We start from the raw sequence: 15,698 nt of genomic DNA, 5'->3' as shown, positions 1-15,698 counted from the left end.
GTGCCAGGAGTAAACCTAAGTGATAAAAACGCTAACTTGAATTTGCCCCTGTCGTGTAGTCCCTTACAATGTCTTCTTAAAATGCTCTTCCTCCTGGGCCCCTGTGTTCCTGCTCCTCATCCCTTTTCATCTCTAGCATCTAACTCTTCCGAGAGAAAAAAGCATTTCTACCAATGTGATAGAGCAGTGGACCCAAAAGGGGGTGAGAGTTAGCAGCCTCAATTTAGCAACGCCTGTTAAATGTTTAAAATGTTCACACCTGTTGACACCAAAATAATACTTTTAGCAATTTACCCAAAGGAAATAGTCAACAATGAGTATAAGTATGTATCTGCAAATATGGTTCAAAATAATTTAAAAAGTGAAGATAGCTTAAATCTTCATAAATGTTGGCTTTAAATAAACTATGCTACATCTCTTCATTGAATTGAAAATAATGTAGGAGCTATACAAGAAAAGATTAATAGATATGAACATTTTATATGGCAAGAAATAACATTTACAATGTCAAAAGACAAAGGGATAAATTATTTGCAACATATATGAGAGGAAGCTAATTTACTTGATATGAAAAAGAACTCTTTAAAATCACTAAGAATAGAAGAGCAACCTAATTTTTTAAAAAAGCCGATAATCCTGTGAAAAGATATTCAAGCTCACACAATTAAAGAAATGTAAACTGTATTAATAGTGAGGTTCCATTTTTCATCTATAATATAGGCAAAGTCCAAGAATCACCAGGATTTAGAAAAAATTTGTTCTCTCTCTCTCCTTTTTTTTTTTTGGTGAGGAAGATTGTCTCTGAGCTAATATCTGTGGCCAATCTTCCTCCTTTTGCTTGAGGAAGATTGCCACTGAGCCAACACCTGTGCCACCACAGCATATGGGATGCCACCACAGCATGGCATGATGAGCAGTGTGTAGGTCCACACCTGGGATCTGAACCCATGAACCCCAGGCCACCAAAGCAGAGTGCACCACCACAACACCACCTGAACCACTACACCACCAGGCTGGCCCCTGTTCTCATTCATTTTTGATGGAAGTGTAAATTTGAAGGACAATTTGATAATCTACCAAAATTTTAAATTCTTAAGTATTTCCACTACAGGAATTTATCTTTCTATACATATTTGTACAGGCACATAAAAATATATACATAAGAGTATTTTTAGCAGTGTTGTTTGTAATATCAAAAACCTAGACCAAAATAAATAAATTATGGTACATCCATAATGTAGCACACAATGGAATGCCATGCTGTTGTTAGGCAGAATGAAATAACTATATATACTGACATGGGAAACAATACCCAAAACATACTGATGTACTGATTAATAATGAATACAGAAAGTTGAAGAATATTAAATATAAATGATCTCACTTGTGATATACGCATATATTTTTTCACATAAGCATAGAGAATTTCTTGAAAGATATGAAAGAAATATAAATAGTGGCAACTTCCAAAGGATAGAACTTGAAGGGAAGGGAGATTTTCTGTTTTATTTCATCTCATTCAGAACTGTTTTATTTTTTCTTTCGGTGAGTTTATTCTTGTAATTTTAAAAAACTAGCTTGAACCATTAATTAAATTAAAAGAATTGTTAGTCACCTAGTCTGCTACAGGAATGGTTTAGACACTGGGGACACAGTGGTGAGTAGATGTGTCTAGTCAAGAGATAGTCAACTGATCAGATTATCTCTTCTCAAATAGTACATATAGCATGAAAGGAAAGGGACTGGCAGTAGGGAAGGGAGACATGGTAGTAGGAAGAATGCTCTGACGTCAAGATCTGTAAGATCTTGAGATCTATAAGTCAAGCAGAGAAGGGGTTTGCTTTCATAGGGAGGAGTAAACAAGAATGGGGTACGGGGGGAATGGGATGGAGGACACGATCAGACAGTTGATGAGGGAGGGCCTGTTTTTCTTTGTGGTCAGCCTATTTTCAGAAGGGGCTGTGTCCACATTCCAGCGCTGGCTCAGGCTGATCACGGGTCAAAGTTGAGGGGGTGGGGTGGCAAAGGTAGCCCAACCAAAGTTTGACGTAGACAAGTCAGCGAGTACTTTTTCCAGTTTTGTCAATAGGAATAAAGCATTCAGTTAATCATTTATGAGGCAAAGAATGGGCATTTGGAGGGTCTGTGTCTGCCCGTGTCATGGGAAAACAAGGGGTTACACCTGAGCCTTAGCTAGGTCATCCTGGGTAGGGCAGATCTCTGCAGTCAGCCATTTCCTGGAACACAAAAGAGGGGGGCATTCCTTGACCGTTGCTGTTTTCCAGAATAGGGCTTGGGTAAGATTTAACCTTGTCAAGGACAATCACAGACCTCAAAGAGCTTTAATGGTTGGGGATTTAAGAATTAAGCAATTAAATAAGTAAATAAATAAAAGTTACGTAACTGCCGTCATCTGCTTTCAGAGAGAAAGTGACTCCTGGTCCCTGAGGAGGCCATATCAAGTCTACAGCTAGCTCCTTAGCTCTGCAGTTTCAAAAATTCATCTGTATCTGCCCAGGACCAGCCTGAGAGATCCCTGTAACAGAACAGATGGCACTGAAATGGACTCGATTATGTACAAGGAGGTAAGATTCATTATAGCTCATTGAGGGAAAGAAAGGATTACCCAGTAAATGGCGTTGAGACAATTAACTAGCAATCTGGAGAAACAGTAATTTTAGAATCTTACTGTATGTTGTGCACTAAAATAAATTCCAATTGAGTGGAAGAGTCAGATGTGGGTTTTTTTCAACATACAAATCTCGGAAAAACAGAATTGAATATTTTCAAAACCTCTAGAGGAAAAATAACCTTAGAGGCTTAGAAGCAATATAAGAAATTTTAAAAAATAGCAAGATCTATAACCTTGACTACAAAAAATATAAAGTATAAAAGCAAACGGCAAACAAAAAATATTACATCAAGTGTAACAAAGAGGCACTATATTTAGTATTTAAGACCTCATATGTATTGGTCAGAAAAAAATTAAGACTAAAAGATAGAAGGGCAAAAGATACAAAAAAGCAAGGTAACTAGCAAACAAAGATTTGAGATGTTCAGGTCCCAGAGAATAAAAAAATGTAAATTAAAATACCAAGTTACCATTTTCCTCTGTTATATTAGCATAAATTTAAAAATAATACCTCTGGGGCTTCTGTTTCTGGTTCGGATGTAGAAAGCCACAAGTGACTCTTGAAACTGCCCTAGAAATAAGAACTAGCTGAGTAAGCCACAAAATCATGGTTTTTAAAACCCTTAGAGTGCTCAGGATGCAAAGAAATCTAAATAAGCTAAATTCCAGATGTGACAAGCTCTTCTTAGAATAGAAGAGATTCATAGCTGCTTTTATCCGTGAAGAAGAGTCAAGAAGCGGAGGAATCTGCCATAAAGTCAGGTAAAGAGATATCAGTCAAATTTGTAATAATATCTAATGCCTGTATGTGAGCTCATGTGACAGATCAGAATCCCAAAAAGCCCCAGCTACAGAGCAAGCCTACACCCACCCATAGGGGGATGCTTTCATCTAGGTCTTCAACTAGGACACAGGAATAATAGCCTGAAGCCTAAGGGCAGGGAAGGAGAACTGAGAGAATTCCCTTGAGGCATGCAGGATCCTCCCTAAGTGCAAGACTGGGAACAGGACAGAGAGCTGCAAGAAATCTCTTCAAGGGAGGCAAGGTCTCCATCAACTGCAGCATGGGCGCCCTCCTCAGACTTGGAGCAGGGCAGAGGGTGTAGAGAGGTCTCCCAAGTTGCAGAAACTTGGGGGCAGGACCCAAAACCCAACACTGGTAGCTGGCTGCAAAGCGGAAAAAGAGACACTGTCTATGGTTCAGAAAGCTGGCAACAGGGCTGTGAAGCATGATAAGACCCCTTGAGTCTCACTGATGCTCAGAGCCGAGCCCTGAAGAAGGGAGAATCCTGATAGCATCATCAGAACATTTGAAGCCCGCGGTGAACTGGATCAAACTGAAGCTGTAACAGAGCCCATACCCTCCCCAAATTTGGTTTTAATTGTCTTAGCCCCTCACATTAGCAGTCTAATAGAAGGGACACAACCTTTGCTGTGGATAAATATTATTTACTTCAATCTCTACTGAGTTTTACACACAATACCCAACATAAATAAAGAATTAAGAGACCGTAAGATGGCAAGAAAATGTGAGATTGGGTCAAAAGAGGAAGAGTAAATAGAAGAAGACCCAGAGATGTCCCAGATGTTAGAATTATCTAAACAGTGACTGTAAAATAAACAGAATAAGTGTGTATGAACAAATGGGGAATTTGGGCAGAGATGGAAACTATAAAGAAAGAACCAAAGGGGTACGTTATTAACTCTTAAAAGACCACTAATTTTGTTTAAAACAGGAATTATAACAATGAAGTTTAGAGTTTAGAGCATATGTAGCAGCGAAATATGTGTCAACAGGAGCAGAGAGGATGGGAGTGGGGTAAATGCAGGTACTGTTGCAGAGCTCTTACATTGTTCATGAAATAGTATATTGTTTTTTGAAAGTATTTATTGATAAATAAATGATTCATAGAGAAATTACTAAAAGTAACAAAATAGGTCTAGTTAAAAAGTCAACAGAGGAGATAAAATGATACGTTAAAAATATTTAATTCACCTAAAGAAATGCAGTAAAGGAGAAACAGAGGAAAAACAAATAGATGGGAGGTATGGAAAACAAATACTATGATGATGGACCAAAACCCAATCATATCAATAATTGTATTAAACATAAATGAAATAACTGCTCTAATTTATAAAGCAGAGATTGTCAGATTCTACAAGAAATCAAAACTTCACGATAGCCATTCATAAGAAAGATACTTTAAACAAAAAGACGTGAACTAGTTAAAAATAAAAAGAGTGGGAAACAATATACCAAGCAAATACTAAACATAATGCAGCTATATCAATAACAGAGGACGTAGTGTTTGAGACAAAGAGCATTACTGAAGCTAAAAGAAACATTTCACAACGATAAAAGGTAAATTCAACAAGATAACAAAACAATCATGAATATCCATACAACTTATAATGGAGCATCAATATACATGAAGCAAAAATGACAGAACTAAAGGGAGAAATAGAGAAATCCAGTCATACTTGGGGACTTTAACATCTCTCTCAGTAATTTGTAGAATAAGTACCCCAAAAAATCAGTAAGAATGCAGTATATTCAAAAAACAACTTGATATTTATAGAACACTGAACCCAGACATTTCAGAAAGCTCTTTTGCAAATGCACATGAAACAAACACATAAATAGACCATATGCTCAGCCACAAAATAACTCTCAATACACTTCAATGGGTTGAAATCATACAAAGTATGTTACATGACTAAAATAATATTGTTTAAAATCAATCACACTAGGGTATTTAGAAAATCTCCAAATCTTTTGTAGTTAAACAACACAAGTCTGAAAAACCCATGCACAGGTAAGAGATCACAATGGAAATTAGATATCTTTTTAACTGAATGGTAATGAAAACACAAAACATCAAAATTTGTGGAATGCAGTTAAAGCAACGTTTAGCTAGAAATCTATAGCTTTTAATACCTATATTAGAAAAGAAGAAAGATATAAAGTCAATAATCTAAGCTTCTACTTTGAGAATTTTGAGGAAGAAAAGCAAAATAAATACAAAGTAGAAAAAAAGTAAATGTTGAAAATAAGAGTGGAAATCAAGGAAGGAGAAAATGGCCATCAACAGAGAAAATTAACCATTTTAACTAGGCTCTTTGAAAAGATTAATAAAATCAATAAACCTCTAGCAAATCTGATCAAGGAAAAAAGATCACAAATGATCAGAAACGAAAGAAGTGTGACCACTACAGATCCTTTCAATTTTGAAAATAGGAATATTATAAACACTTTAATGTCAGTAAATTTGACAACTGGTAGGAAAGGGACAATCCTTTGAAAAAATACAATTTTTCAAAATTGACACAAGTCAAAAAGGAAATCTAAGTAGCTCTAAATCTGTTTTAAAAATTGAATGAGTAATTTAAAGAGCACATACACCAAAGAAAACTCCACTCTACATGGCTTCACTGGTAAATTACATCAATCATTTAAGGAATCATAATGCCAATCTTACACGCTTTGAGAAATGTTGAGGAAGAGGAAACATTCCCTTATTTGTTTTATAAGGAAAGCAGAACCCTGATACTGTATCCTGAAAAAGACAGTATAAGAAAAGAACATAGAACAAGATCCTTCATGAGCATAAACAAAAAAAATCCTTAACAAAATATCAGGAAATCCGATCCAGCAATGTATAAAAGAATAAGATATCATGACCAAGTGAGATTTGTCCCAGGAATGCAAGGTTTGTTTACTATTCAAAAAATAATCAATATAATTCCCCAAATTAACACCATATAAGAGAAAAATTATATGATCCTTTCAATAGATGAAGAAAAACTATTTGATGAAGTTCAATACCCTGGCATAATTAAAAAATACGTAATCTTTAGGATTTTTTTAAAGCTAGGAATGTAAGGTCTTCCTCAGTCTGATAAAAAAACATTTATAAAAGCTACAAATAATATCTTACTTACTGGTGAAATAAAGTTAGCAACAAGACAACAATGTCCACTTTCACCGCTATGAAATGCTGTACGGGGGTCCTAACCAATGCAATAAGGTAAGAAAAAGAAAGAAAATTTATATAAATTGGAAAGGAAGAAGTAAAACTATCTTTCACAGATTACATGATTTGTACGGAGAAAACCTTAAAAAATCTATAGAGACATTACCAAAAATGATTAGTAAATTTATTAAGGTTGCAGGATATAGGCTCAATATACAAAAATCAGTCTACACTCTCAGTGAATACTCTGGATGAATAATTGGAAAATAAAATTTTAAATATTATTTACAACAGTATCAAAATTATCAAAAGACTGGGAATAAGTCTAATGAAAGATAGGCCAGACTCTATGCTGAAACTACAAAATATTGCTAAAGGAAATCAAAGAAAATCTAACTAAATAGAGAGATATATCATGTTCATTGATTAAAGGACGCAATATTGTTAAAATGCTTATTCTCCCAAAATTTACTGATAATTCAAAGCAGTCTTAATCAAAACAGCAGCAGGCTTTTTTTTTGTAGAAACTGATAAGGTGATTCTTATATTTATTTGGATGTGCAAAGAGTCTAGAATAACAGAACAATATTGACAAAGAAAAGCAAAGTAGGAGGAAATAAACTATCCTATTTCCAGCCTTAACTATAAAGCTAAAATAATTAAGACTGTGTAGTATTGTTATAAAAGTAGACAGATCAACTAAACAGAACAGAAAGTTCAAAAATAAACCCACATGAATATGGTGAACTAATTTTCAAGAGTTACCAAGTCAATTCAATGGGGAAAGAATTGCCTTTTTAAGAAATAGTGCTGTATCAATTGGATATTCATAAGGAAAAGAATGATCTTAATGCCTCCCTCACTCTCTACACAAAAACTAATTTGAAATGTGTCAAATACCTAAATACAAAGCTAGAAACATAAAGTCTCTAGAAGAAAGCAAAGAAAAATATCTTCCCAACTTTACAGTAGCAAAGATTTCTTAAGACACAAAAAAGATTAATCTTAAAATTTAAACCTTGATAAATTGAACTTCATCAAAATTAAAACTTGCTGCTCATCATAGAAACTACTAATAAAATGAATAGAAAAGCCACAGGCTGGGAAATAATAATAAATATAAATATATTTATATATACATACACAAAAATGTATACATATATGTGATAAATAAATTGTTCTGGAATATATACACTTTATAAATAAATAATTTATAATTTATATTTTATTTATATAAATTTTTATTTTATATATACATTTCATTTTATTTGTATCTTTTTATATAAATTTATAGTTTAATATATAAACTTTATGTGTTTACATATAAATATATATAAGTATATACAAACTATAAATTAATAATAAAAAGACATACAACTCAATGAAAAAGTACATTTCACAATAGAAAAAAAGGAATGGCCTGTAAGTACATGGAAAGTATGTTGAAAGGTTACTCAACATAGGTCAACAGGAAAATATATATTAGATAGCATTTCATTCCCACTAGAATGGCTAAAATAAAATAGATTGACAATTTCGAATTTTGGCAAGGATATAGAGCAACTGGAATTCTCACACATTTCTGATTGACACGTAAAATGCACAATTGCTCTAGAAATTCATATAAAATTAACATAGATCTACTCTCTGTCCAAGAAATTCCACTGCTAGGTACTTACCCAAGAGAAATGAAAATATTATGTCCACAAAAAGATTTTAATGTTTGTTCATAACAACTTTCTTCTTGATAGCCCAAAATTTTAAAAAATCACTTTGAGTTTTGATTGACATGTAAACGTGGTACAAATTTAATGTACACAATTCAATAAGTTTGGAAATAAATATCCACCTGTAAAACCATCACCACAATCAATGCCATAAACATATCTATCACCTCCAAAAGTTTCCTCCTGTCCTCTTTATTATTTATTTATTTAGTCATAAGAACACAGCATAAGATCTACTCTCTTAGTAAATTTTTAAGTACACAATACAATACTGTTAAATATAGGTACTATCCTGGTAGATCTCTAGGACTTCCTCATCTAGCATATATGAAACTTTGTACCCCTTGACCAACACTTCCCTATTTCCCCGTCCCCCAGTCCCTGGCACTACCATTCTACTCTCTGCCTCTGTGAATTTGGTTATTTTAGATTTCTCGTAGAAGTAGGATCACGTAGTATTTGTCCTTTTGTGCCTGGCTTGTTTCACTTAGCATAGATATCCTCCAGATTCACCTGTGTTGTTGCAAACAGCAGGATTTTCTTCTTTTTAAGGCTGAAAAATGTTCCGTTGTATGTTAATCCTGTATTTTCTTTATCCATTCATCTGTTGATGGTTGCTTCCACGTCTTGGCTCTTGTGAATAAGGGGGCAGTAAACGTAGGAATGCAGGTATCTTCAAGATCCTGATTTCAATTCCTTTGGATAAATACCTAAAAGTAGGATTGCTGGTCATATGGTTGTTCTATTTTTAATTTTTTCAGCAGTCTCCATACTGTTTTCCATACTGACTGCACCAATTTACATTCCCACCAACAGTGGACAAGGGTTCCCTTTTCTCCCTTTTCTCTACATCCTCACCAACACTTGTTCGCTTTTGTTTTTTTGTGGGTTTTTTTTTAAAGATTGGCACCTGAGCTAACAACTGTTGCCAATTGTTTTCTCCCCAAATCCCTCAGTACATAGTTGTCTATTTTAGTTGTGGGTCCTTCTAGTTGTGCTATGTGGGACATGCCTTGCCATGTCCGCACCCAGGATCTGAACCAGCCACTGGGCCACCAAAGCAGAGCCACGTGAACTTAATCACCTAGCCACGGGCCCCACCCCCTTTTGTTTTTTTGATAACAGCCATTCTAAAAAGTGTGAGGTGATATCTCATGCTGGTTTGACTTGCATTTCCCTGATGATTTGTGACTGATTGATTGATTTGTAAGGAAGATTTGGCCCTTAGCTAAAATCTGTTGCCATCTTCCTCTTTTTGCTTGAGGAAGATTGTCACTGAGCTAACATCTATGCCAGTCTTCCTCTATTTTATGTGGGCTGCCTCCACAGTATGACTTGATGAGCTGTGCTGTGTCCGTGCCTGGGATCCGAACCTGTGAAGCCTGGGCCACTGAAGCAGAGCATGTGAAGTTAATGGTTATGCCACCAGGCCAGCCCAAGATACATGATTTTGAGCATTTTTTCACATACCTGTTAGCCATTTGTATGTCTTCTCTGGAGAAAAGTCTTTTCAGGTCTTCCGTACATTTTTTAATTGAGTTGTGTCGAAAGTTTAGCTAAGCTACAAGTCTTTCACTTCCTAGTTTGTTTACCCCTAAGTATTTTATTCTTTTTGATGATAATGTAAATGAGCTTGTTTTTTTAATTTCCTTTTCAGATAGTTCATTGTTAGTGTATTAAAACGTAACTGATTTTTGTATTCTACAACTTTACTGAATTGATTTATTAGGTCTAATAAGATGTTTTGTGTGGAGTCATCAGGATTTTCCACAAATAAGATCATGTCACCTGCCAACAGAGATAATTTTTCTTCTTTATTTCCATTTTAGATGCTTTTATTTATTTTTCTAGCCTAATTGCTCTGGCTAGGATTTTGAGTACTGTGCTGAATAGAGGTGGCAAGAGTGGACATCCTTGCCTTGTTCTGGATCTTAGAGGAAAAGCTTTCAGGTTTTCACCATTGAGTATAATGTTTGCTTTGGGCTTTTCATATGTGATCTTTATTGTGTTGAGGTAAATTCTGTCTGTATCTAATTTGTTGAAAGTTTTTATCATGAAAAGGTGATAAATATCATCCAAAACTTTTTCTGCATCTATTGAGATTATCGTGTGATTTTTATCCTTCATTCTGTTAATATGGTATATCACATTGCTTGATTTGCATATGTTGAACCATCCTTGAATCCCAGGAATTAATCCCATTTGTTCATGGTGTATGATCTTTCCAATGTACTGTTGAATTTGGTCTGCTGATATTTGGTTGAAGGTTTTGTATCCATTTTCATCAGAGATATTGGCCTGTAGTTTTTGTCTCTTGTAGTGTCTTTGTCTGGCTTTGGTATCAGGGTGATGCTGGCCTCATAAAATGAGTTTGTAAATATTCCTTCTTCTATTTTTTAGGAGAGTTTAAGAAGGATTGGCATTAATCCTTCTTTAAATATTTGTTAGAATTCACCTGTGAAGCCATCTGCTCTTGGGTATAGCAGCCTAAAACTTTAAACAACTCAACTGTTCATCAACTAGAGAATGGATAAACGATCTGCATACTCACTCAATAGGACACTACTCAGACGTAGCAAGGAGTGAACCACCAATACATACAAAAACATGGATGGATCTCAACAATGTTGTGTTGGAAAACAACAAAAGCTGGATGAAAAGAACATACTTGTTAATTCAACTTATATGAAGCCCAGGAATAGGCAAAAGAATTTTCTTGGGTGATGAAAATATTCTATTTCTTATTTTTGGTGGTAGTTTTAAAGGTGTATATAATTGTTAAAACTCATCAAATTACATTCTTAAATATGGGCATTTCATTTCCCACAGTTTACACCTCAATAAAAAAATTTAATAATAGTATCTTTAGCTGGTGAAAGTGTAGTAAAACCAATACTCCTTCAAATTAGACAATCATTTTAGAAAGCAGTTTTGGCAATGTTAATCAAGAATTACAAAACGTCAAACATTTTAACTCACCAATTTTGTTTAGGAAAATCTACTCTTAGGAGATAATTCAAAATAACAAAAAGGGACATGCACAAAAATGTTAACCATAGAATTCTTGTAATAATGTAATCTGAAGCATTCAAAACCCAACATTGGGTATTAATTTAACAAAGTGCAATAAATATACTTTGTAGAATATATTTTAGCCATTAAAAGTTATATTTATCATGACTACATAACAAGCTGAAGACATATTTATGCTGTAATTCTTTACATTCTTGTAAAAAGATACATATGAAATACACCAAAAGGAAATAAACCATAATGATAAATTGTTGTGTTGGGCTTGTGGGAGTTTTTTCCTTTTCAGCTTAGTTATCTGAATTTTGGTATTTTTCTTTCCTATAAAAATATCTTCAATTTTTTTTGGTTTTTCTTTTTTCTTGATATTTTTACAATATTGTGTTTCTCTATCCAAGAACATGGTATTTTTCTCCAGTTATTCACATATCATTTATGTCCTTCCATCATTTTCTTCGTTTAACTGGTTTTTCATTACACAAGAAAACCATGGTAAGATTTTCATTATTTTTCATATATATATATATAAAAAGATCTCAATTTTACCCAATAGTTTTTAATTTATAGGGAATAAATTTTTAAACTGGACTTTAATTTGTGAGTATAAGAAGTCAGGTAGACCTTTCAAATGACCCAAACACTCATGCCCACCAGATAGAATCGCGACATATGTGTTTATAATGATATAAACATTAAACATATTTACTTTGAAAGCATCTGGGAATATTAGCAGTGGTTAGTCTCTGAGTAGTGAGATAAAGTTAAACTGCTTTTTCCTTGTCTGCTTTTCCTAAAGTGAACATGTATTATTTTGTGATAAGAAGAAATAGTAAATTGAAATCCCCATTTCAGTCTCAAGCCCTCCCAAAGCCCTGGGCCCAATCCTGATCTGAGTCACAGTCAGGGAAATGCAGCACCCCCAGGCCAGAAGCTTCCCCTCTCGCATTTCATCTTGCTGTTAATGCTCCACTTCCGGTCACTTGACCTTGCACTTCCCTTCCTGTGCTACTCTTTTGACCGGGTAACCTGATGCTCTGGGGCTTCCTTCTCTGGCCTTCAGCCATGCTCCTACCAGTCCTGCTGTCCATACACTCCCTCTGGGCTCAGTAAACCTGTTGAGTAAGTGCAGGAAGCAGGGACCCTCAGTCTGGTTTCTCCTTCTTGGTTCCTGGGCATCTGTGTGTCACACAGGCAGCTGGAGCAATAGCTACACCTACCTTCTCTCCCCAAATCCCCAGCACCAGAGCCTGCTCAGCCATCCTGGCTCCTGTTCCTGCCAGACCTTTATTAACCATGACAAGGGTTTGGAACACCTGCGAAACATCATAATCTCCCCGTGTCCCTGTAGAAGCAAATACAGTAAAAGGAGGCTGTGGAGGGTGGAGCGGTGGCAGGCGCACTCCTGGAGATCCCAGCTCCAGCCTTCCTCGCCTGTCTGTGTCTCCCCCTCTCCGCTCAGATCTTCTCTCAGGAGTCTGGCCAAAACTGCTAAAGGAGAGCTAAAGAGGTGACTGCAAATTGAAATGAACATCCTGCTGAAAAGAATTCAGAGTGATGATAAATAGTTTTATGGGGCCCTAGCGTATTGCAAACGGCAGAGGACTCTCTCTCCCCATCCGCCCCTGGGTATAAATTAGGGAGAGAGATGAGTGCCTCGTCCTTCCTTCCTGCTAACCCCTCCAGTACTTAGAAAAAGGAAGAGTGGCCACGCCCAACAAGGAGGGCCAAGGAACAGCTCAAATGAGAGGGAGCCTCATTAAAATGTCTCCTCACTGCTATTCAATCACTAATTGACTTTTCCTCCTCACTTTAATTTTGACACTGGTGTCTTGATTAATTAACTCTGTCACCAAAGCCCCAGGGTGCCACAGAAGGACTCACCAGGAGTTTATCTCTCTATGTTCCAGCCAGTTTGACAGGTAGATTCTCCCTGGCCAGTTCCATGGGTAATGGCTGGAGCTGCCTTAGTCCCTTGAGGAAGCGGAGACACGTTGTAATTCTCTAACAATTGGCGGCAGGGCCCAGCCAGCAGGAGGAGAAGCAGAAAGGCTAGCGTGTTGCTCTCCTCTCTGGCAGCATCACAAATTCTTTCTCTCTCTCTGCACTCTTGTATGCCAAGTTCATCACGGAAACTGTGGCCAGTGGGAAAGATGGATCACAAGAGTTGTTTCTGGGTAAGCCTCGTGGGAAATGATTTGTTCACTCACTCGTTCATTTATACAAATATTTAATTTGTTTTTGACTGGCCTGTGCTAGTCTTGGGGAAGGGCCAAAAGAAGTATAAATTATAGCATTTATAATTTTAGTTAAAGAGATATGACATTCTCTTACAAAAATAGAAGCCAAGATTTGGTGTTCAAAGAAAATCTCTGGGTGGGCCAAGTCAATTGTCCTGGGTATTTTGGCCACGTGTTCCCTCCTCACCTCTGGGACCATGTGGCTTATTTCAACATGTAGTGAAGAATCACAATGAAGCCACCACCAGGTGGAGCTTGGTCAGGACCTGTGGAAAAGTCAAAGTTCTTTCCCCCTGCCTGGCTTTCTCCATTCTCTCTCCTGGAATGGAGGGATAAGGTAGCAGTGGAAGTTGTAGAAGAGAAGGGAAGTTTCCATTTCACCCCCTCCTTACCCCACCCCACGGAGGAGGAAGATGGGTAGTTTGCACTGGGCTAACTGTGAATGGAGCCACTTTGGCCTAAAGGTGGATGGGGGGATCTGCTCTCTGGTCTACACTGCACTGGGAACTCCCAGACCTGTTGCTTTTTCTTCCTCTTTTCTCTTCATCTTAGTGGCAGAAGTGGCACACTGCCCCAGGGACCCACTCTCCTTGGGCGCTGCAGCCATCTTGTCCTCTTCTCTCTCTCCCCTCCGTGTAGGAAAGAAAAAAGACTCACGGCCAGGGATTGATTTTTTTATGTATGATAGTTGATGTGGGTAGGGGGAGAAAACATAAGCCGTAGCCGCTGCTGCTTCTAGCCTGACTTACAAAAGCCCTCTGAGTTGGGATTTAGGGTCCACCCTCACTAGCAATGATGTGCTATTTATTTTCCTTTTACAGTTTTCATCATATACGTCTTTCTGTAGAAGACTCATAGAGACGAATGCTGTGATCTTGGGCAGAATACTGGTAATTCCAGGGTCCCTTGTCCAAACACCATCAAAGAGTGCCTGACAGCTGCTCTACGAATGGAGAGCCGAGGAGGCCAGGCTAGGCCGAGTCATTCTCCCAGTGTGCCTCCTGCAGAGGGTCTGTCCTGGTACTATTTTTAGGGCTCCAACCTAATGGAACCCCCTTACCATATGCTTAGTATCTGAGACATACTTTTCTAGATAACCCTACTTCTTGCATCTTCTAATTTCATTCTTGATCTATTTTTTAACTTACCTTGGCAACCAACATTAACACCCCTTTGTTTAAAAAAAAAAATCATAATGGTTTCCTATAGCCCTTAGAATAAAACCTATCCTCCTCAGCATAGCCTAGGCGATAGGTTGTATTGTTGATCTCAACAGCTGCTGCTCCTCCCTATGGGAGGCGTGGTCATCCTCACCCCCAAAGACATCACATTTGGCCATGAGATTTGCTTTGGCCAATTAAACTGGCACATCTACTTCTACGCAGAAGCTCTAAGCCATCACATGGTCCTCCACCTTCTCGTTTCTTTCCCTCAGGAACCAGAAGTGTCCCAGTTAGGAGCTGTCCATCTGCCTGGGTTCTGGAGTGAAGAAGATGTGCAACCAATCCACCATGGACAGGGAGCATGAGTGATAAGTCAACCAACTTCTTTATCGTACACTACTGAGATTTGAGGGTCATTTATTACCATGCAGTTTGGCCTAATCTGACTGACACATTCTACAATGTGATCTGACTCCTGACCACTTCTCTGATCTCATGTCCTACCTTCCATCCCCTTGCCCACCACACTCCAAACATCCTGGCTTTCTTTCTCTTCTTTGAACATGCCAAGCTTGTTCTGACCTCAAAGGCTTTGCTGTTCCCTCTGCCTGGATTGCTTTTCCCTGAGGTGTTCGCATGGCTGGCTCCTCTTCATTATTCGGATCTAGGTTCGAATGCTACCTTCTTAAGAAATGTCTTCCCTGAGCCCCTATCTAACATAGCCGCCAGTCCTCTCTATCACCTTATCCGGTTTTATTTTGCATAAGTTTATTATTTGTGTTCCCTCCTTGGAACGAACCTTGAAGGTAGAGACCTCGTCCATCGCAGTCACTTCTGTATTTCCAGACACTAGAAGGTCACCTGATACGTAGGAGACACTTAGTGTTTGTGTCACGAATAAAGGAACGTCTCTCCAAAACTTTAAACCTGTTTTC

At 37.2% G+C, this 15,698-nt stretch overlaps 1 long non-coding RNA gene across 1 annotated transcript; it reads left to right on the top strand.

Moving 5' to 3' along the window:
- Positions 1–2,160: 2,160 nt before the first annotated feature.
- Positions 2,161–15,501, top strand: LOC139083126 (uncharacterized). The gene is made up of 4 exons (XR_011539697.1): positions 2,161–2,297; positions 2,424–2,585; positions 14,422–14,490; positions 15,036–15,501. It is a non-coding gene; the product is annotated as an uncharacterized lncRNA (long non-coding RNA).
- The last annotated feature ends 197 nt before the right edge of the window (positions 15,502–15,698 follow it).

The sequence above is a fragment of the Equus przewalskii genome, chromosome 4 (assembly GCF_037783145.1).
Source record: "Equus przewalskii isolate Varuska chromosome 4, EquPr2, whole genome shotgun sequence".
Lineage (NCBI taxonomy): Eukaryota > Metazoa > Chordata > Mammalia > Perissodactyla > Equidae > Equus > Equus przewalskii.
Note: the sequence above shows the minus strand (reverse complement) of the source record. Positions and strands in the feature narration are given on the sequence as shown.